Here is a 24,556-nt window from a genome sequence, read left to right as displayed (position 1 = left end):
GCTGCTAAGGATAAAGGTCCTGCACATAAGAAACAAACTCAAACCAACAGTGATGATGGTTGTTTCTTTTGCAACATGAAAGGACACATGAAGAAGGAATTTGCTAAGTATATTGCATGGCGAGCAAAGAAAGGTACATTTCTTACTTTGGTCTGTTCTGAAGTAAATTTAGCTTCAGTATCAAGAAACACTTGGTGGTTAGATTCTGGTGCTACTACTAACATCAGTGTTTCTATGCAGGTTTGCTTGAGTTACCGAAAGCCAAATGATGCTGAAAGAAGCATTTATGTGGGAGATGGCAAGTCGGTAAATGTGGAAGCAATAGGGCATTTTAGGTTGTTGTTAAGTACCGGTTACTATTTGGACTTAATAGATACTTTTGTTGTACCGTCTTTTAGACGGAATTTGGTTTCTATTTCTTGTTTGGACAAATTGGGTTATTGTTGTTCATTTGGAAACAATTGCTTTAGTTTATCTATTAATTCAAATACTGTTGGAACTGGTTCACTTATGGTTTATGACAATTTATATTTGCTTGACACTGTTGCTTCTTATAATGAAACCTTGAATGTGGAATCACGTGGTACTAAGCGTAAAATGGATAATGAAAAATCAAGTTCCTTATGGCACAAACGGTTAGGTCACATCTCTAGAAATAGAGTTGAGCGACTTGTGTCTGATGGAATTTTAGATTCAATTGATTTTTCAGACTTTGATGTTTGTATTGAATGCATCAAAGGCAAACAGACCAAAACAAAGAAATTGAGTGCGAAAAGAGCTATAGATGTCTTAGAGTTGATACATACGGATATTTGTGGGGCATTTCCTACACCTTCTTGGAATGGTCAACGATATTTTGTATCATTCATAGATGATTACTCAAGATATGCGTACCTATTTCTACTTCATGAAAAGTCTCAAGTCTTGGATGTTTTCAAATCTTTTAAGGCTGAAGTTGAGAATCAACTTAGCAAAAGAATAAAGCAAGTCAGGTCTGACCGTGGTGGTGAGTACTATGGTAGATATGACGGCTCAGGTGAACAACGTCCAGGACCTTTTGCCAGATATCTAGAGGAGTGTGGAATTGTCCCACAGTACACTATGCCAGGATCTCCTAGCATGAATGGTGTTGCTGAAAGACGAAACCGTACTCTTAAAGATATGGTAAGGAGTATGATCAGTCATTCAACCTTACCAGAATCACTCTGGGGAGAGGCACTTAAGACAGCAGCCTACATTTTGAATAGGGTACCAACTAAAGCAGCTGCAAAAACACCTTATGAGCTTTGGACAGGGCGAAAGCCTAGTCTTAAGCACTTTCATGTTTGGGGATGTCCAGCTGAGGCTAGGCTTTATAGGCCAAATGAAAAGAAGCTAGAACCTAAAACTGTGAGCAGCTACTTTATTTGATATTCTGAACGATCTAGGGGTTTCAAGTTTTATGATCCCAAAGTAAAGAATATATTTGAAACGGGAACTGCAAAGTTTTTTGAGGATATTGAGTTTGGGGGGAGAAATATGGTTAAGGACTTTGTTTTTGAGGAGGATTTAGAATCACCCACTTCTCTTGAAGATGAGTTGATTCCTATTCCAATAGTTGCTTTTGACAATATTCAGGATTTCATTCCTAATATTGATCAAGTTTTAGATCAAGAGCAACCAATCATAGTCAATCAAACCCCAGAGGTACAAACTCAACAACCTCAAGAACAAGTGCCTTTGCGAAGATCCACTAGAGAAAGAAGAAATGCTATTAATCCAGATGAATACATAGTGTATCTTCAAGAACATGAGGATGGCATTGGAATGATGGAAGATGATCCAATCAACTTTCATCAGGCCATGAAAAGTTCTAACTCTCAAAAGTGGAATGATGCCATGAATGAAGAGAATAAGTCTATGCAAGACAATAAAGTTTGGGAAGTTGTCCCATTACCAGAAGGTGTAAAACCCATTGGTTGTAAATGGATATTTAAAACTAAGAGGGATGAAAATGGTAATGTGGTGAGGTTTAAGGCACGTCTTGTAGCAAAAGGCTATACTCAGAAAGAAGGCATTGATTATAAAAAGACTTTCTCTCCAGTTTCATCGAAAGACTCTTTTAGGATAATAATGGCACTTGTTGCTCACTTTGATCTTGAGTTACATCAGATGGATGTTAAAACAGCGTTTCTCAATGGAGACATTGATGAGACAATTTATATGGAGCAACTAGAAAACTTTGTGGTTGATGACCCAAAGAAAATGGTTTGCAAATTAAAAAAATCTATCTATGGACTCAAGCAAGCTTCCCGTCAATGGTACCACAAATTTCATCAAGTGGTTCTCTTATTTGGTTTTGAGATGAATGTTGTTGATGATTGTGTGTATCATAAGTTTAGTGGGAGTAAGTGTATATTTCTGGTTCTATATGTCGATGACATATTGCTTGCCACTAATGATATAGGCTTATTACACGAAACCAAGAGACTTCTATCGAAGCATTTTGAGATGAAAGATCTTGGTGACGCCTCTTTTGTTTTAGGAATTCAAATACATCGAGACCGTTCTCGGGGTATTCTTGGATTATCACAAAAGAGCTATATCGATAAAGTACTCAAAGGGTTTGGCATGCAAGATTGTAGACCAGGTGATACCCCTGTCATTAAAGGAGACAAATTTTGTCTTGAACAATGCCCTTAAGGAAGCCTTGAAATTCAAGAAATGCAAAAGATTCCTTATGCTTCAGCTGTTGGGAGTCTAATGTATGCTCAAGTTTGTACGCGTCCGGATATAGCGTACATTGTTGGAGTGTTAGGCAGATACTTAAGCAATCCAGGAATTGATCACTGGAAAGCAGCCAAAAAGGTTATGAGATATTTGAAGAGAACAAGAGAGTACATGCTCACATATAGGAGGTCAGATCACTTTGAGATCATTGGATACTCTGACTCTGACTTTGTGGGATGCCAAGATAGTAGGAGATTCACTTCGGGCTACATATATCTGTTAGGTGGTGGAGCTATACTATGGAGGAGTGCAAAACAAACACTCATAGCTTCATCCACCATGGCAGCAGAATTTGTAGCGTGTTATGAGGCATCCAACCATGGTATATGGCTGAGAAACTTTGTCACTGGGCTGCGCATTGTGGATGGAATTGAAAGACCACTTAAGTTGTATTGTGAGATTAAGTCAGCTGTATTGTATTCCAACAACAATAGGAGCTCGACGAAGTCAAAACACATTGACATCAAGTTCCTTGTTGTAAAAGAAAGGGTACAAAGTGGACAGATTTGTATAGAACACTTAGGTACAAACTCCATGATTGCAGACCCCCTTACTAAGGGTTTGCCACCCAAGGTCTTTCACGAGCACACTGCTCGTATGGGTGTTTTAGATTATGAGGATATCTAGATTCAGTGGGAGTTTGTCTTTAGTGTGTTTTATTTGTTTCATGAAACATGTGTATTTTGGTTATTTTCTGATCGGAAATTATGTTATTCAGTTTATTTCACTTTGTACATTTAAGCTAAAGTTTTGATCTCCATAAAGTAAAGTAGGACCAATTGAAAATTGACATGAATAGATCACCATGCATGTAATTTTTATACCACATTATCATAATTGATCTATGTCATTTGGCTATGTTGATGTATGTGACCATTGATGGGTTTAGTTGTGATTGATACAACGAATATCGCTTTGTAACTATGTTGATATAGTTAATGGACGAGATTGCACATGCCTATGGTTATGATGACAAAGTTATGAGCTCAATAAGGTTAACACTTTATATGTATACATATGTGACCCAGTGGGAGATTGTTAGAAATAATTGGGGTCACAATTGTATATATAAAATGTGTGTTGGGTCATCAAATAAATAAGTCAAATTTATGTGGTCTATTTTGGAATAAAGTTTATGACTTAAGGGCATGATTGTTATGATTTTAATATGTGGATACCATAAGGACAATTTCTATATTGATGAGGGGCCAAATAGAAATAGTCAATAAATATTACCAACAGGTTTGTCTGTTGGTAATATAACGGGTAATGGTCCCCATTTGCATCGTATCTTTTCACTCTTGTATCCCCATCACCAAGAGAAAAACTTTCAGAGAAAGGTTTTGATGCAAATTGGAAGATCATACCAATAAAGATCCTTTAAAGGTCGATTCTATGGACTCCGGTACGTTTCCGCTATTCCTTAATCTTATTGTTTGATTCTCTTGAATTAATTAGGGCTATATTCAGAGTTTACAGTATTCTAACAGGTGATCCTCGTGGAGAAGTTGAAGCAAATCCTGATCGATCCGATGTTCGAGTTCGCAAGACTCACCTGAGTTCATCTACAAAAGATAACACATGAGATGAGTGTTGGTCGGAATATCGAACGATAAACAAGTAAATATGCCGACCAGCAGCACTCAACAGATTAAAGAACAACTATGTTTAAAGAAAAGTCAGAACTCAAGAAGTCAGAAAATTTTCTTGAGTTAGGGCAAAAAAGTTCATGAAGCTTAGAATAAGCAAGATGAAGGACACACGCTATGCAGTTCAGAAACAAGCATTATGGATGTAAACCCACATGAAGACATGATAAAGAAGAATTGCAGAAGTTTCTAACCCTATGGTTTCCTAAGCATTTTTCTACAGCACAACGGAAGTTGCATTCGAAATGTAAACATGCAAAGATAAGCATAAAGGAAATCAGAAACTTACTCAAGAGTCGAGTGTCTGGGTTCGAGGAACATCTATCCAACCAGCATTTGTATGAAGGCACTTCGGCGACTTTGAAGCTAAGAAATTTTATTTTCGCTCTGTAGCTTACTTAGCAAAGAAGGGTGATAAAATGAGTTTATGTGCCAATGTTGTTGATATTTATAGGCAAGTCGTTAAAAGAGGAAATTTTCTCAAAGAAACCTCAGACGCCTCAGCTTCCCGCCTTAAAAACGAATATGGGAAATCAAAACTAATCGAGTACAACCGTCAGCCGTGGAGAGAGAAAATTAGATTTTGAAATATTAATTGTCAGAGTATTTATTAGTCAAAAACCGAAGGGACGCCCAGTCAGATTCACATCGAGTCTCGAACTGTCACGCTCGACACGTGTCCCCATCCAAAGGCAGAACAGCTCGGATGAAGTCTACACGCAACCTCAGAGGTCCCATACAGACTTGGGGACAAATGTTATCCCAAATTTTGCACTCTGACGTGGCATCACGGGAATGGTGACACGTGGAGTCCACTTGGAACATCTGCTCGGGAAGATAGGCCGAGCAGGATGCCTCGCTGGCATGTCCAGAGTAAGATATTCAGCGATTCGCGCAGAGCAATCAACACTTAGCAAATTCAGCTTTCACATCATGAGTTATCAGCTCAATCCCTATAACTCAGGGATCATTTTACGTGGATACGGCATACACATGATCCCACTATCAGTGTATTCAGCCTCAATCTCACGATCCTTGCATTCAGCATTGATCCCACGATCTTTCTATTTATACGCATTGTAACGATACAGCAAACTCTTCCTCCTCAAGCTTCCTAGCTCTATAAACAGTGATGCATATTCACTAGGCAGAGGATCGGTCGAAAAACAGTGTTGACTTCGCTTTTAGCCAACGACAATGAGTCTTTTTTATAAGCGATAAACGATAAGTCGTAATGAATATATAATAAAGTAATAATAAGATACAGGAATTTTATAGAGGTTCAGCCCCGAGCAGTTCGGTAATAGCCTAATCCTCGTTATTTGTATTGACTTAACAACAAGGAAGAAGATTCCTTTTCTTATAGCTCTTACAACAGTATCTCTGAATATATAATTCTTAGATAATAGTATAGTCTTAGCTTAGCTGCGTATCGACTTATAATTTCTCGGTCCCTTGCCCAGTGAACATTCCTCACTATTTATAGGGCTGGGAAACTTGAGGAGGAACAGTTTCCTCTCTCGTTACAATGCACATAAATAGAAAGATCGTGTGATCAATGCTGAATGCAAGGATCGTGGGATTGAGGCTGAGTACACTGATAGTGGAATCGTGTGTATGCCATATCCACGTAAGTTGATCCCTGAGTTGTAGGGATTGAGCTGATGACTCATGATGCGAAAGCTAAATTCGCTAAGTGTTGACTGCCCTGCACGACTCGCTGAATATCTCATTCTGGAGGTGCCAGCAAGGCATCCTGTTCGGTCTATCGTTCCGAGCAAATGCTCCAAGTGGACTCTACGTGTTACCATTCTCGTGATGCCACGTCAGAGTGCAAAATTTAGGATAACAAGTAGCTAAGCTAAGACTATACTATTATCTAAGAATTATATATTCTGAGATACTGTTGTAAGAGCTAGAAGAAAAGGAATCTTCTTCCTTGATCTTAAGTCAATACAAATAACGAAGATTAGGGTATTACCGAACTGCTCGGGGCTGAACCTCTATAAAGTTATTGTGTCTTATTATTGCTTTATCATAAATCCGTTACTACATATCGTTCATCGCTTATAAAATAGACTCATTGTCACTGGCTAAAAGCGAAGTCAACAAATATAATTTAGCTAAGATAAATATAAAATATATAAAATATTTTTGTCAATTAAATATGATTAAATAGAAATAATAATGTATAACTATTTATTATCACTACCAAATTCCATATATATACACGTAGTTTATAGATTAGGTTGATGTATGTTTAATTTTTTTTTAATTAAGTAATGTATTTTATTTTTTTTAAATGGAATTTAAGATTTTAATTTTTGAGTATTTTTTAGCTATTACAGTTATATTGGTGTTCTCTTTAGATGTGATTATATGCATATATATAATAAAACTCAAGTAAGATATCATGATGAATCGTTGCGTAATAAAAATTATAAAACCACAAAATACCGTTAAATTAAAAATTTTATTTAAACATCTAATATTACATTTTAAATGTATAATTTTAGGTAGTCTAGAAAAAATTAATAAGTGTTTTTTTAGAGTCAAAAATTTAGAAAGTTTTTAAATAATGTTTTTACACATAATAAATTAAGGGAAAATTATACAGTAAGTATACTGAGTTTTTCTTATTTTTTTACATTTATACTGCCACGTGGTATTTTTTTTCTTTTATACTGTATAATTTTTAATGTTTTATACGGCAGTATATTGCTTTTTATTAAAATATTTTTTTGTCATTTGGGGCTTCCACCTGTCTTCCCAATATTAAACATTTACAAATTTTAAAAGTTTTTTTTTATATAAAAGGCTTGATGTTGATATATTTACATAAACGTACATACTTTCTCTCTAATTTATATATATAATATTGATTTAATTGATGTTGTCACCTTGTGACAAGTTTATTTATTTATTTATTTTACTTAAAATTGATGATGATAAAGATGAGACCCAAAACATATATGTTCTTGTTGGGCTTTGTGCCCTAAATAAAGCTCTATTTTAATGTAATCTTTTTTATTCAATTATCAATAAAGAAACAGATTTATTTTCATTACTTATTTAGTGTGTTATTTGGTTCATGTGATCATTTATTTTTTTTATTTGATTTATAAATTTATCCATATCCTTATCACATTGATATTCTTATTTATTGTGTTGTCAGCACAGGAGAAAGTAATCAAGATTGTGTGATTAAATGTATTCCTATGATTTATCAGTACACATGATTTAATTGATAGGATAATCTACAATGTAGTTTACTTGCACCTTGGATAAGTGATATTTCCTTTCTAGGGCATTAGTTAAAGTAAGCTTGGGATGGATGTATGAAGTATACATCGAAAGGGAGCGATATTGAACTTGAATCAGATATGATAAACTTACCGTAATATCTATTCAATTCAATATCGCCTAGTTGATCTTAGATCAAATGATCTCAATCCTGAGATGGTTAGGTTCTAATTCAGTTGCATTATTTGTGCTCTTAAATCTGTTCGTTAAAGTCAACCAAATGGTTCTTCTCATGACATATAGGTTAAGGACATGGTAGTTCAATTGAGTAAGAGCGCTAATCATAGATACGAAATCTATAGCTTCCATCTGAATATAGAAGTCAAACGATGATTTCCTTCGAGCTTGGCTTAACAGAGGTAAATGGTTGAGTACTCACTTCAGTGATCATATTAATTAAGGGGAATATCATTTATAGGTAGCTAAGTGTTTTAAGGATAAAATACATTGAAGGGTGTAACGATAAATTAGTCCCTACTCAGTGTAGATCATCTATAGAGGATCATTGATTATTAGGATAATAACAAATGGATAATCTCATAGCGTATCTATATCATAGAACATATAGAGTGTTCTATATAATTGAGAGTGCAATTCTAAATTTATAATGGTGCAAGGAGGAATTAATAAGTTAAAAAATTTACTTAGTAAATTCTAGATGTGCTTATTAGAAGCTCTGTTATATAGGCCCATGGTCCCCATACTAGTTGAGATAAACTGCTTGTAAGACTCAGTTAATTGATTTTAATTAATCAATTATAATTCTAAAATTAGACTATGTATAGTTTATGAATTTTTCACTAAGATATGGCTTGATTGTGAATAAATAGAATTTTAGGGTTTGTTTGTTAATTAAGAGACTTTATGGAGTCTAATTAATAAATAATGTATATGAAAATTTTATTTGATAATTAATTTTAATTATTAAATAAATAGTTTTGGCATTTATAGGATTGAAATTGCAAAAAGTAGTATTTGTGAAAATAGATAAATGATTAAGAAAAATGGCAAAAATCTAACTAGTAGTGGGCCGACATGTGGCCGGCCATAGGGTCCTATTTTTGATATTATTTTATCATTTTTTTATTCTAAATAATTCAATCCTAACCCTAAGTGAATTAGTATAAAAAGAAAAAGAAAAGTCTCATTATCCAACTAATGCTTAAAAACCTAGTTTTCATTCTGTCAGACAACTAGTGTTTTGAGACTTCTTCTTCTTTTCTCTCTACTATTTCAAAATTTTTAGTGTTCTTCACCATTAAAATTTAAGCCTTAGTGATTGAGTGCATGCCCATCCATAGCAAGTTAGTCCTCAATCATAGTGTGTAAGACTGTGAAGAATCCAAACAACTGAAGGAGTATCGGGCTCATATCTTGATTATACTCTGCTATAGAAAGAATACAAGGCTTAGCAATCTGAGCAGAAGGAGTCATTTATTTTCGCTGCAATAGAAAGGATACTAGGCTTACCTTTTATGTGTTTATTTTATATCGTTTTATAAGTTCATATTTAGGATGTTAAAAACATACTTGTTAGTAAATGTAGGTCCTGGTAAAATATATTCCAATAGTTCTCTCTCCATGTTCATCTTCTTCTTCTTCTTCTTCATAGGTTTCTCTCTTTTTTTTTTTCAAAATCCATACAGTCACGTTTTTCATTTTCAGTTTTCTCTTCATGTTCTTATTTTATTTCTTGATTAGTTCTTCTTTTTCATCTTCTTTTCATTTTTTTTCTTTAGTTTTTAAAGTTTTCAATCACGTTTTTTGGAAAGATAAGAGTATGGTTTTTTTAATCTGATTTTTTAGAACTGGGCTTGCAAATATAACCTCTATGACATCAGGTGTTGAGGCTGTGCAGAAGATGGTTAGTTTTTTAAATTATTTTTTTATTCTTTTGTTTTGTTTTTTTGTTTGTTTTAGTGTTGTTTTACGGTTGCTTTCTATAATTTATTTTTTTGACGTGGATTTTACTATTCTTGCTCCATCTCGTTGGAATTAATGATTGTTTTCTGGGTGTTCTCGTGGTGATGTGGTGGTTCTATCTGTGGGTGTGGAAGATGGAGGCTATAAAATACATTTCTTCTTCCTTCTCTATGGTTATTTTTGTGGTTTTTTTTTTAATCTGGTTCTCTAATAAATACATTTCACGAGCTCACTGAAAAAAAGTTTTGAGGTGTGTGGTTCTTTTATGTTTTTCTAAGTAGTTATATTTGCTATTTATTTTACATTTATTTTTGTGTTGTTTTAGTAGTTTTTTTATTCTCATTTTTTTTAGATTGGGCTTGCAAATATAGCTGCTATTGCATTTAGTATTGAGGATGTGCAAAATATTGTTAGTTTTTTTAATCCCTTTTCCTTTCTTTTGTTTGATTTGTTTAAGTGATGTTTTATAGTTGTTTTGCCATGATTATTTATTTGATGTCGATTTCATTATTTTTTCTCAATCTCACAAAAATTAATGGTTATTTTTTGATTATTCTGGTATTCCTCTGGTGGTTCTGTCTATGGGTGTGGAAGATGGAGATCTCATTTTATTTTAGTGTTTACAGTATAAAAGAAAAAAAAATTGGCCAAGACAATAAAAAATTTATTTCTACTATTTGACAATATTTTTGTAAAGATTGAGCTAAAAATCAGTATTTTTGTAAGTTTCCCACAAATTAACAATATAGAAGTCCATTATCATAATTTGGTAGGCTTAAGGGTTAGATTGTAGTTTTGGACTCATCAAAAAATTAATTCCTAGAAAGTTAGAAAGATTAACTTCTTCTAAGGTATTTTTTAGAGTAAAAAGTAAAAAGTAAAAAACGAAGTGCATCTAAACAAATCCTGCTTCACAAAAAAAAAAAAAGTTGTATCAAATAATGTTTATAAAAATATTTTCAGCTCGTTTGGAACGTGGTATTAGGTCGTATAGTATTGTATTGTATAATACTGAATTAGATTATATATCACATTTTATATAATACTATGTTAAACTTTAATTTATACTAAAATATTATATATTTAGGTGTCCATAAAAGTTAATACTACACATAATTTTACATAAACATATTGCATAAAATGCAATTCAATATAATACTATATAATATAATACGGTGTAATACGGCGTACCAAACGAACCTTTTATATTTATGTTTAATATAGATAAATACAAAATAACACTTGTCAAATATAAATAAATAAATCTCTTTTCAAAAAAAAAAAACAATCAATATATATAAATAAATAAAAAAAAATCTAAACGCGAAAACCCAACCACATACTACGAGCTATATTTGATTTGGATAAACAGTGTAATAGTGCAAAAGACAGCACAACATTAGCTGCACAGTTGAAAAAATGTGAAAAATGTAGCACAATATGGTAATAGAAGAATAAAAAAATATGTACTATTTTGGGGAGTTCTATTTGCACCCTATAAAATGATAAATATATCCTAATTATTAAAAAAATATAAACTTAAATAATTTTTAAAAATTACTTTTAATATTTTTAAATTTTTTTTCTCACATTATTTTATATGAATTTCAATACTTATTTTGATTTTATTTTCATAATTTTTTCTAATTCATATATATATTTTATTTTTTTCTAAAAAAATTTCATATAATTTTTTATTTTAATTTTTTTGTCATAATATTTAAAATATAATTTGCTTTTCTTTGATAGGTATATTTTTAAGAATATGAATTTGGAAAAAACGTTAAAAAAAAACTTAGTACAATTAAAGATATAAATTTTATATAAAATAAAAATTATTTAAATGGAGTGTCTTGAAAAATTTTGGGGTGTAAGTAAATTTTTCCACTATTTATTATAGTTATAATATTATTTATGTAAATATTTAGAAAAATTCAAATAGTTTACCTTATCAAAAATATAATTCCTCATATTCCTATTTACTATGCCCGTTTAAAAAATTTTAAACATATTTTCGATATTGTAAAATATTCAAAAATTTAAAAAAAAAAAAAATTAGGATGATATTGTAAGTATAACGAATATTGTTATAAAAAAAGTTTTAAAAATATTTCGTCATGAAAATTTATTAAAAAATTGTAAGAAGAAATTAATAGTAGTACTCTTCATATAATTAAGAGCTATATGTGTAAAAAAAATAAATGAATGTTGAAGTAAAAATAATTAAAATTATTATTCTTAAATAGATTATAAAAATAAAAAAATATTATAATTGATAAAATAACATTAATAATGTGAAAAAAAAATTGAATAACCATACAAATTTTTTTAAAAATAAATTAGTTTAATATTTTTTTTTGAGTTTTTTGCTGTTAAACTCTTTCAACTATTACTCTACTTGCACTTAACTTTTTAAGTTTAAATTTTGAGAGTAAAACCCTCCAAACTACTAAACTGCTCGCAAATTTAAGGTGTCATTTATTTTTTACATTTAAATGTCAATATAAACTACTTATGTGTATATTTTTTAACATGTGTCAAATTTATATTGTTTACACTTAATATTATTATTTTAAAAGTATATAAATTATTTTAAAATTTATAATATTTTTTTTTATAAATATTTTATTTATTTTAAAACTGAATTTTAAAAATAATTTTTAAATAATAATATTAAGTATATCAATATAAATATTTTATGGGTACAAAAGTGTACACATAAATAACTTATAGTGACAATTAACCCAATAACAATTTAAATTTACTACTAATATATTAGTTTAAAAAATTTTATCGCTAAAATTTAAATTTATGAAGTTAAATACATGTAAAATAACAATTAGAAGGATTTACCGCAAAAAAAAGGGATTTTTTCTCATATAGCTTTATTTTGGAAAAATTTTACTTTTTTACTCTCATATAGGAAATTAAACAAAAAAGGAAAACTCAAAGTCTTTTTTTCAAAAATACGGTCTCTACAATGAGTTTCCCAAAATAACTTTTTCAAATGTTCTAGATCTGAAATTATCATGAGCTCACCCAAACAATCCAAGATCTACTCCATAGTCAATGTAGCTTCTCACAATGTAGAAGCTTTTGCCGATCACCATGAATGCCGACGAGAAAGCTTTTACCGATCACCATGAACTCCGGCAAGAAGCTTTTTTCGATCACCCATGGAAACACGACCAGCAATAGAGATCTCCATGAAAAGTTGACAAGAGAAGGTCACGATTGAGGCAAATCTCCATAAACGCTTAATTACTTGCAAAATTTTCTGAGTTTTTCTTAGTAAAAACAAATCTGATGTTGATTAGTATGTTTGCTTTAATTATTTTTTTAATCAATTATTGTTTAGTTGATTCACATATATTGGTGGTTTTCGTTCATATATTTTCCTATTTTCTGGTATTTTTTGAAAATCTGGAATGAAAACAGTGAATTGAAGTTTCTGGGCAGTATATAATGAGAACAGTGAGTGCGTTTTAAAATTTCAAAATAAAACTATGTTGTTTTAGCGTTGTTGTCATGTTTTTTTTTTTGGTTGTCCATGATCATAAAATAAAAGATGTACAAAAAATACTATAACAACACAAAAAATAATGAGAAATTGATGTAATTTTATTATTAAGAATAATAAATAATGAAACAAAGAAATAATTGTGTTGACCACAAGAGAAAAAGAAAAAAAAAATATTGTATCATAACATCTTGACTCATCTAATCTAAAAATAATTGAACTATTTATTCAGTAAGATTAATCTTTCCATAATTTTCAACATTAAAAATAAAAATTGAAAAGATGAAAGTATAAACATAAATTTCAAAATATAAAAAAAAATGAAAATAAAAAAATTATTTTCATGTTGTTATGAAGTTTCGTTTGCGTTGTTTTGAAATATCTTATCTTTAACTTGAAAATACTATGTTAAACCAAGTTATTTTCAAGTTGTAGTAAAGTTTGTTATGAGTTATTTAATCAAAAAATACAAGCTACCAATATTTTAAATGTTTTCCTTCATAACTAGGTTGTTATTTAATGTTTATGAAGTAAATCAAAGTAAATTCATACTGAAAATTGATTAATCTGAATAAATTGGTGCAAATAATTCACATTTAAAAAAATAGTAATACATTTAAGGTCATTTCCTGATTACTGTCATGAATAGTTGTTTATACGTTGTTCTCATGTATTAAAATAGTTGCTTAACAATATTGAAAAATTGATACACCAGTTTCAGGTATGGAACCATTGCAAAATTTGGTACAGAACAATGGTCATTGGGATAACAACAAGTACTATGTTGCTTACGAATCAATTGGATAAATAATATCAAGAGATTGCACCTTTGCTAAACTAGTGCGGATAATGATGAAGAAACTACAATGCAATCGTGAAATAATTCAAAAACAACTGAAATATCAACTAAAGGAAGGCTATCAACCACTCCAAATCAAGGATGACAAAAGTCTATTATTTTACATAAAGTTATTAACTAAGAAAATTGATTTCAAACGCTATCTATTGTGTGTGAACACATTCAACAACACAGAAACACAATCCTTTTTTGCAGGTACCCAAACAATAGTGAGCAACAATGTGAGAATAATGATGAAGAACTCCAAATGCACTTTTGATGAACTAGTGAGAATAATGATGGAAGAACTCCAATGCAACCCTGAAACAACACAAATACAACTGAAATATCAACTGAAAGAAGGAGGCCAACCACTACAAATCAAGGATGACAAAAGTCTGTCGTTCTACATAAAGTTATTAACAAAGAGGTTGATTTCACAAGGTAACTATTGTGTGTGAACAAAATCAGCAATACGGCACCACCTAACCAAACAATGGCGTGCAACAATATGATGATGGCATCGTATGACAACAACTCAACACAGGCAAATTCGCAGCAACCTGGAAACAACCCGGCAATAACTATCTGCGCACACAATTGGATCAGTTCAAGATGATACATTTTTTCTAAGAACAGGGACCGTGACATCATAATCAACCAGAAAACAACAGAGAAAAAACTACAGCAGTAGATGAATATAAAAACAACCAAAACACAACTCAATAACAACACAAAAACAACATCAACAAAAATACATAAAAGAAACATAAAAAGAATGACAGAATACATAAAACTGTCATGATAAACGAGTAAAACATTGACACAAAAAAAACAAAATAGTTATGTAAAAACAAACTCAATAAAATGATAAAAATCAAGGTAATAATACATTGGATTTAACTTTAGGCTTTTCTCCCCCATCATGCACTTCGTTCTCAAAATCAGAACCGGATATTGTTGGAATTTATTTTACCAGGATCTTAGATCTACTCACAAGTATGTTTATTAACATCCTAAATATGAACTTTCTAAAACGATAAATTAAACACATATAAAGTTTAAGAAACCTTACATTGGGTGCAGCGGAATAATAATGACTCCTTCCGTTCAGATATCTAGCCCTTGATTCCTTTCTGTAGCAGAGCATTATCAATATCTGAACCTGGATCTCTTTCTCTGAATCTTTGATGCTGAATCTCCTTTGCTGATGATCTTTCTTCACGATCTTCCTCACTATGATTGAGGTATCACTTGATGTGTGTGGGCACTACTCTAATCACTAAGAGAGGTTCGAAATATTGAGGAAGAAAAGAGAGAGAGAGTGGCGGCTAGAGAAGAGAGTGGAGGCTCAGGTTTTTCTGATTCAGAAAGTGTGTTTTATTTTCCTGAAGCCTTCACTATCTATTTATAGCATTCCTCTAGGGTTTGATTTGAATTATATGGCATTAAAATAATGAAAAAATCATTTAAAAAAGCTACAAAGGTGGCCGACCATACACTTAATGGATTGGGCCTTGGGCTTTGCAATTTTGCAATTTTAACACCTTTTGTATCTGATTTTCTCAAAAATGCCAATTTCCTAATTCAATCATTTAAATGCCAATTCTAACTATTTAATAACTATAAATAATTATTAAATAATATTGTCATTTATCATATTTATTAATTGAACCATATAAAGTATCATAATTAACAAATATGCCCCTGTTTACTCTTTCTTTACAATTTCGCCCTTACTTAGTGAAAATTTCACAAATAGACATAGTCTAATTTGTGAATTATAATTGATTAATCAAAACCAATTACATGAGTCTTACAAGCAACATTATCTCAACTAGTGGGGGGACCATGGGTCTATATAACCGAGCTTCCAATAAGTAGATCAAGAATTTAACACTAAAATTCACTAACTTATTAATTCTTCGTTGAATCCACGCATAGAACTTAGAATTGCACTCTCAGTATATAGAATGCTCTATATGTTCCACCATATAGACACATCATTAGTTATCCATTGTTATAATCCTAATTTGATCAATGATCCTCTATATGAATGATCTACACTGTAAAGGGATTAAATTACCGTTACACCCTACAATGTATTTATTCCTTAAAACACTTGACCCCGTATAAATGATATTTCAGCTAATGTGAAATGAGTACTCCACCATTTATGTTCGTTTGGTCAAGCTCGAAGGAGATCATCCTTTGCTTACTATTCGCCAGATAGAAGCTATAGATTCCATGTTTATGATAGCGCTCCCACTCAATTGCACTACCGTGTTCCCAAAATGTACGTATCACCCTGACCTAAAAGTAGGCTTAACTAACAAATCAAAGAACACGAATAGCCTTTCAAGATTGAGCCTAATCATATCTGGATTAAGATCATTTGATCTAGGATCAACTAGGCGATATTGACTTGAATAGATATTACGGTAAGTTTAATAAATCTAAGTCAAAGTTCAATATCGGTCCCTTCCGATGCATACTCCATGCATCCAACTCCGAGCTTTACTTTAACCAATGCTCGGAAAGAACATAGTATTTCTCCAAATACAAGTAAACTCTTGTTGTAGATTATCATATCGGTAAAACCCTATGTACCGATAAATCTAGGAAACTTTATTCACATAGTCATGTTTACTTTCCAATGTGTTGACGACACAATAAACAGGATCAAGTATGTGAAAAGGGTTTCAGATGAATTTATACATTATATACATATAATCATGAAATAAATCATGTGAACCATGCAACATTAAATGTTATTTCTGATCTATATTAATAAGTAAATCTGATTATATTGAAATGAGTTTTATTTAGGGCATAAAACCCAACAAACTCCCACTTGCACTAATATAAAACAAAAAGTGCGTTTCAAATAATCTCAACACCTTGATATACAAATCAAGTGTAGTAGTAGTAAACTCCTCGTAATAGGATCTGAAAGGTTGAATTAACCACAACCTTTTCTCCACCATTACTCTTCCTTTAATCACAAAATCATTGATAATGTGAAATTCCTCTCTATATGTTTACTCTCTTGGGATACTGGATTCTATACCTTTGGCAACTACTTTTGGTAAATCAGGAAATTAACACTAGTAGTTTAAGGCAATTTGGAATGGTGCCAAAGATGTATAGAACTTTCCTTAGACTGAATAAGTAACTTTCCTGCAGCTTTAACATTCAGTCCCTTTCTGGTAGACCTAGAGACTTCAGATAGGTTTTTACACTTCTCCAAAATCACTATTCCACCCCCAGAGTAATCACCATCTTATCAGAAAGATTTTCTAGCACAAAGGCAAATTTCAAAATCTGATATGGTGTAGTCTAAGAGTTTTAAACACACCCTTATAGACTAACATATAGTTCCTCTTCTTAATCTTAAAATTTACTTGATTGTCTTCCAATGTTCTTCTCCTGGATTAATCTGATACCTACTCATTACTCCCACTCAACAGCAGGTGTCTGGTCTAAGGCATACAAAAGCATATCTAAGACCTCTCACTGTTGATATAAGAAATTCTTTCATGGCTTTATCTTTTCTGGAATAGTTAAGACTTTTCCTTAGATAAATAAAATCTATACCTAAGAAGTTGTGAAGCTTCTATAGATTGCCATTAGAAAGAAAATGCTTCAGCATCTTACTAAAGTAAGTTGCTTGCATTAGAGTAAGTAATTACCAGGTATACCACAAGCCATAGGTTTAGATAAACTCAAACCTATAATAGTAGGAACAGGAAGTTTGTTAAGTCCATTGAATAGACTTATAAACAAAATTTCCTTTTATGTCCTTGTAATAGAAAACTTTAGGTTATTCCATGTGAATGGATTAAACCATAGTTCTATTGGCTTTCTTCTTATTTTCTTATCTTGACAATCCATTACTTGTTTAAACTCACAATGGATTTTAATCACTAGTGTCTCCCAAGTCATAAGAAGGTGAGTTCCTAGAAACTCTCCCACTACGACAAGGTACCGTGAATTATGTCGAAGAAAACTAAATGGTATTAACCTCTTTGGTTGTGACAAGACAACAGAGGCAGTGGGATCATCATATATTATATAAGATGATAGAACACTTTTGGAATCAAGAATTAAATATCTCCTTTATTTGCTACTTGTTTTCAGACTTAGTCATTTTCTTAGAAAAGTAGTATTTGTTTGAACAAACACTTTCTTATCTATTGACAATGGGATGGTCCACCCCTAATCACTTAGAAAAGCTAACAAACCATGGTTAACAGTTCTAGCCTTTCTTAAGATTTTGATTAGGTCATCCATGAATCTAGTAATGATTTACATTAAGTATACAACCATTACATCATTCTGAAATTGTATTACCATAGAAGGACTTAGGCAACGACTAGTAACTAATCATCAATATGCAAATCGAAATTTCTGGGGAGGTAAGTTTGGATATAATTCAAAAATCAATGTAATGATCTTTGAACTGCATATCTACTAACTATTTCTCCACCCCTATCAGTTCGCAAGATCTTTAACCACATACCTTAATGGTGTTTAACCATTGCTAGAAATTGATGAAATTTTTCAAACATTTCAAATTTCTTTGCATAAGGTATAATCTAGAGTTATCGTTTTAAGAATACAACGAAAAACTCATATCCACCCCTGAATGTACATCCATCTGCGAATGAGATGAACTACTTTCAGTGGATATAGGCATATTAACTCTTTGCAGAGATTGATCTTGTCAAATCCATTATGAACAAGATACAAATGCCATAGATTAAAAAAAAATGTGGTAGTGTCTATTGATGACATAGGTTTAGTTACATCAAAGAGTTCTTAGAATAGTGCAAGTGGATCCTGATCACAGAATACCTAACTCATATTCCATACAGTTTGAATCCATTAATAAAAGATGGACATTTAAACACTTGAGAAAGTGTAACTGTATTGTATCTGGAATTAGAAATTTAAGAAAATTTCTATTTGGAATCTAAAATTAAAGTCAAAGACTTAAATTTATACCAAATATAATGAGTAATTCTATCTTGGACCAGCACTACTAATACAAACTCTAAGTAGATTTGCCCATACAAGTAGGAAATTTCTAAGATTGAGGATTTATATCAATTGGGAATAGAATTTCGGGATTATAATCATATGCATCATATAAAATGACATGAAATGATTTATAGACCATTCGTCCAATGATATGTTTTTAAAGCTAATTCGAAATGAATAAGCTAAGAGGAATTAGGATAATTTCGTTTAAAATAAGAATCCAACGATGCTTCGATTAGCGAAAGTCAAAGTAATCTTATTTATATAATCTTCTTGTTTCATATCGTAAAAATACTAGTCTAAGGTGTCATCAATTGATGAACAGCTAGATGTCGCATATACAATATTTATCTTTCGAGATCTAACACTATTATGTATGTCTAATGGTGAAAATCCACTAGGGATTTATCTCATTAGATAAACAAGCCAAGTTAGACCAACAATGAAGATTCGAAATTAAACTACAACTTAATAACAGAAAATAACATGGTTCAATATAAATTCATACACAATTCAGAAATTATAAACATATAGTAAGTAGGAATGACAAGTGAAAATACTAAAACTTACAATCCTAAATAATTTCCAAGGTTTTCAACAAACTGATATCAGTGTCCCGTTTAGGCGAGAGTCAAAGCTACCATTCATTGAATAGAGTTGTCAGCTCGTCTAAAATGTTAAACATTCTAGCAACCTTTTATTCGATCAAGATTGGAATTCAGCGTTGTCCCGTTTAGGCGAGAGTCAAGGCAATTCTATCTTATGAGCTCCCACCATTGTTTCATAATTTGCAAGTCAAGTATGGTCGCCACCATTAGGGTGATCCATACCATACAAAACACTTACAAACTACTTATCATGCGAGGTTAAACGGTGCGAAATTGCTAATGAACGTTCCTCCATTAGGGAGGATTACTCACTAAAACAAACGCGGTGTAAAACCCACAATGGAGATCGAATGTCTCTTGATAATAAAGCTCATTATTTAAAAAGAGTTGTATTTTCTTTTATTCTCTTTATTTATTCTATTTATTTTAAATATATATTTATTTATTTAAAATTTCCAATTTAGAATGAAAAATTCTAAATATAAATTTTAATTTAATATTTATAAATTTTACTTAGATGGATATGAAAATAACATGAATTATTTCCATCTTAGTAATAATTTCCAATAAATATTTAGAAAAAAATATTTAAGTTGTTACAAAATTAATTTAAATTAATTTACAACTCAAATTTAATTTTCTATAAATATATATATTGCATTTCGAAAAATTAAAGTATATAAGAATACAATTTTCGAAAAATGCATATTAAAATAAAAAATAAATCCTGGAAAAATTATTCTAATTTAATGTTGGCCCAAAATTAACAAAAAATATAATTTTCCTATTTAATTAAATATATAAGAAAAATTACAAATATTTAAGTATGATGATGAAAATCAACTTAAATATTAATTTTCTATTTAATTAAATACACTAAAAAAATACTTCAAGCAAAAATATCACCTATCTAGATTTTCCTTTGACTAATTAATTCAATTTCTAATAATATACTTTAATTCAATTTATTTTAAATTAATCAATAAATGAAAAAATCATTGATTTAAGTTGATCCAAGAATTAATTAAAATAATTAATTTACAACTTAATCTATTTTTCAAGATAAAATTCGAAATTCTAGCATTTAAGAAATGCAATTTCGAAAATTGATTAATAAAATAAAGAAAAAATATATTTTTTTGAAAATTATTTAAATTTAGTTGAAAAATTAAATTTCAACTAAAAATAATTTTCTATTTAATTAAATGTCATGAAAAAGAAATATTTAAGTATGATGATAAAATCAACTTAGATATTTAATTTTCAAATTAATTAAATGTATTAAATTCAAGAAATAAATAATTAAGTGTAGAGAAGGCTTAATTATTAATCTCTAGTTTAATACTAGGAAAAAATATATTTAAAATAAATTGTACCAAAATTAATTAATAAATAATTAATTTCACAATTTATAATATTTTCCTATTTAATATTAGAAATAATAAGTAGTCTAGAAATAACTATCTAGAAAATATCTTATTTGACTAAGTATCTTTTCCACAAAATTTGAAAAAATATCTAATTTAAGTTGTACTAGAAAAATCTAGAACTTAAATATTTTCAAATTTAAATTTAATTAAATATCAAAAATTAAGTTGTAACCACTTAATTTGAAAATATTCCATTTTAAGTTAATATTTGAAAAGATATTAACTTAAAAAAATATCTAAAGAATCTTAATAACCAATGCCTAAAATTCCTCAACTTAATTTTGAAATTTTGAATTCAAAAGATATTCAGATTTAAGTTGGTTAGTTGAAGATAACTAAATATCAACTTAAATAGGAATATTTAATGAAAAATTTAAATTAAGTTCCAGAAAGAATCTAGATGGTTATAATTCTATATTTAATTAAATACAAGAAAATACATATAGTTTAGCTTAGAATATAAAATTCCTTAAACTATATTTTTCTTAAATTAATTTCAAAATAAATGAAATTAATTATGTTGCTAATCAATTTTATTAGGTTAAACTAGTTTAATTAACCTAGTACAGTCATTCAAATCAGGCAAATGGGCCTTCACAATTGGGGTGGTTTGTGTGAGGGGGTGCTGGGTTCAGTATGTCGTACCCACTTCTATGGCTCCCAACTCTCACACAAGGCCCAAAAGAGAGGAATTTAACCTTAATAAGAACAACTGTTATTAATTGAATAGGCCCAAAAACTAAATGGGCCTAAATAAAATCTATCAATGACTATGACATTTTATTTAGCAACATTAACCTATATGCATCTATAATAAAATTAAACACATAGGCTCACACAGGCACACTTTGGATGGGTCCTATCATGTTGCTAGGTCATACACAGATGAAAGAAGATTGTAAATATACCTGTTACAAATTATTATCTTGACCAAGGGAGCCATCAGATCATTAGATCTGGCAAAAAGTAACCATGGCTATTTGCAATCAAGTAATAATAGGTTTTAAAAACTTACACACAAGCTAAAACACATACTCCTGCAACAGGGTTAGCTGGATAGTTGGATGTAGGATTTATTTAATAAATATTTAATTTCGAAAATAATTAATTAAATAAAAAAAATAAAAAATTTCGAAAATTTTTAAAAAAAAAAAAATTTAAAAAAAAATTCGAAATTAAAAAAAAATTAAAATTAAACCTACAATTTTTGAAAAATTAGGTTTCAACCAACCTAAATATCATTTCAAAAATTTGCTAACTACTTTTAAATTTTAAATGTTATTTTATAAATAAAAATTAAATAAAAAATTAGAAAAGATAAATAAATATCTTTTTCAAATTTTTAAATGTAATTTAAATAAATAAAATAACAAAATTTAAAAAAAATAGCAAAATATCTTATATCATTTAAAAATTACATGATTATTAATATCTTATTTTTAAATTTAAAATAAGATAAGATATAATCAAATTTTAAAATAAGATAGATTTTTTAAGCAAAAAGATAAATACTAATTCTATTCAAATTCAAATTACACTAATATCTTGAATTAAATTAAAAAAAAATTTAAATTAATTCAAAATGATAATTAGAATTGAATTAGGAATAGTAATAGTATATATACAAAACCATACAAAAAATTGGAAGTTAATTCCATGAAAAAGTATGAAAAATTGAAGAAAAAGGAAAAAAATCCGAAACTGTACGGACAGTTCTGCGATCGCAGGAAACTATCAGCACAGCCCCGATTTTGTCAAATCTTCAAAAAATCATAACTAATTCAAATAAAATCCAAATTGAGTTCTGTAAAAGGCTAACTTGCTTAATTTTTTCCATACTATCCAATAAAAATAATTCCAGAAACGAAATCACAATTATTTTTCACGAAAATTTCACAAACATCAATCAATCATCAAATAACACTCAATACAACATGATACCATCCAAAGAACATACAAACAATCGTTTTAAAGTCCAAATTACATGTAAGTAAATCAATTACCATGGCTCTGAGGCCAGTTGTTGGAATTTATTTTACCAGGATCTTAGATCTACTCACAAGTATGTTTATTAACATCCTAAATATGAACTTTCTAAAACGATAAATTAAACACATATAAAGTTTAAGAAACCTTACATTGGGTGCAGCGGAATAATAATGACTCCTTCCGTTCAGATATCTAGCCCTTGATTCCTTTCTGTAGCAGAGCATTATCAATATCTGAACCTGGATCTCTTTCTCTGAATCTTTGATGCTGAATCTCCTTTGCTGATGATCTTTCTTCACGATCTTCCTCACTATGATTGAGGTATCACTTGATGTGTGTGGGCACTACTCTAATCACTAAGAGAGGTTCGAAATATTGAGGAAGAAAAGAGAGAGAGAGTGGCGGCTAGAGAAGAGAGTGGAGGCTCAGGTTTTTCTGATTCAGAAAGTGTGTTTTATTTTCCTGAAGCCTTCACTATCTATTTATAGCATTCCTCTAGGGTTTGATTTGAATTATATGGCATTAAAATAATGAAAAAAATCATTTAAAAAAGCTACAAAGGTGGCCGACCATACACTTAATGGATTGGGCCTTGGGCTTTGCAATTTTGCAATTTTAACACCTTTTGTATCTGATTTTCTCAAAAATGCCAATTTCCTAATTCAATCATTTAAATGCCAATTCTAACTATTTAATAACTATAAATAATTATTAAATAATATTGTCATTTATCATATTTATTAATTGAACCATATAAAGTATCATAATTAACAAATATGCCCCTGTTTACTCTTTCTTTACAATTTCGCCCTTACTTAGTGAAAATTTCACAAATAGACATAGTCTAATTTGTGAATTATAATTGATTAATCAAAACCAATTACATGAGTCTTACAAGCAACATTATCTCAACTAGTGGGGGGACCATGGGTCTATATAACCGAGCTTCCAATAAGTAGATCAAGAATTTAACACTAAAATTCACTAACTTATTAATTCTTCGTTGAATCCACGCATAGAACTTAGAATTGCACTCTCAGTATATAGAATGCTCTATATGTTCCACCATATAGACACATCATTAGTTATCCATTGTTATAATCCTAATTTGATCAATGATCCTCTATATGAATGATCTACACTGTAAAGGGATTAAATTACCGTTACACCCTACAATGTATTTATTCCTTAAAACACTTGACCCCGTATAAATGATATTTCAGCTAATGTGAAATGAGTACTCCACCATTTATGTTCGTTTGGTCAAGCTCGAAGGAGATCATCCTTTGCTTACTATTCGCCAGATAGAAGCTATAGATTCCATGTTTATGATAGCGCTCCCACTCAATTGCACTACCGTGTTCCCAAAATGTACGTATCACCCTGACCTAAAAGTAGGCTTAACTAACAAATCAAAGAACACGAATAGCCTTTCAAGATTGAGCCTAATCATATCAGGATTAAGATCATTTGATCTAGGATCA

Source organism: Cannabis sativa, chromosome 1, assembly GCF_029168945.1.
Source record: "Cannabis sativa cultivar Pink pepper isolate KNU-18-1 chromosome 1, ASM2916894v1, whole genome shotgun sequence".
In the NCBI taxonomy this organism is placed as follows: Eukaryota; Viridiplantae; Streptophyta; class Magnoliopsida; order Rosales; family Cannabaceae; genus Cannabis; species Cannabis sativa.
This window is presented reverse-complemented; position numbering follows the sequence as displayed.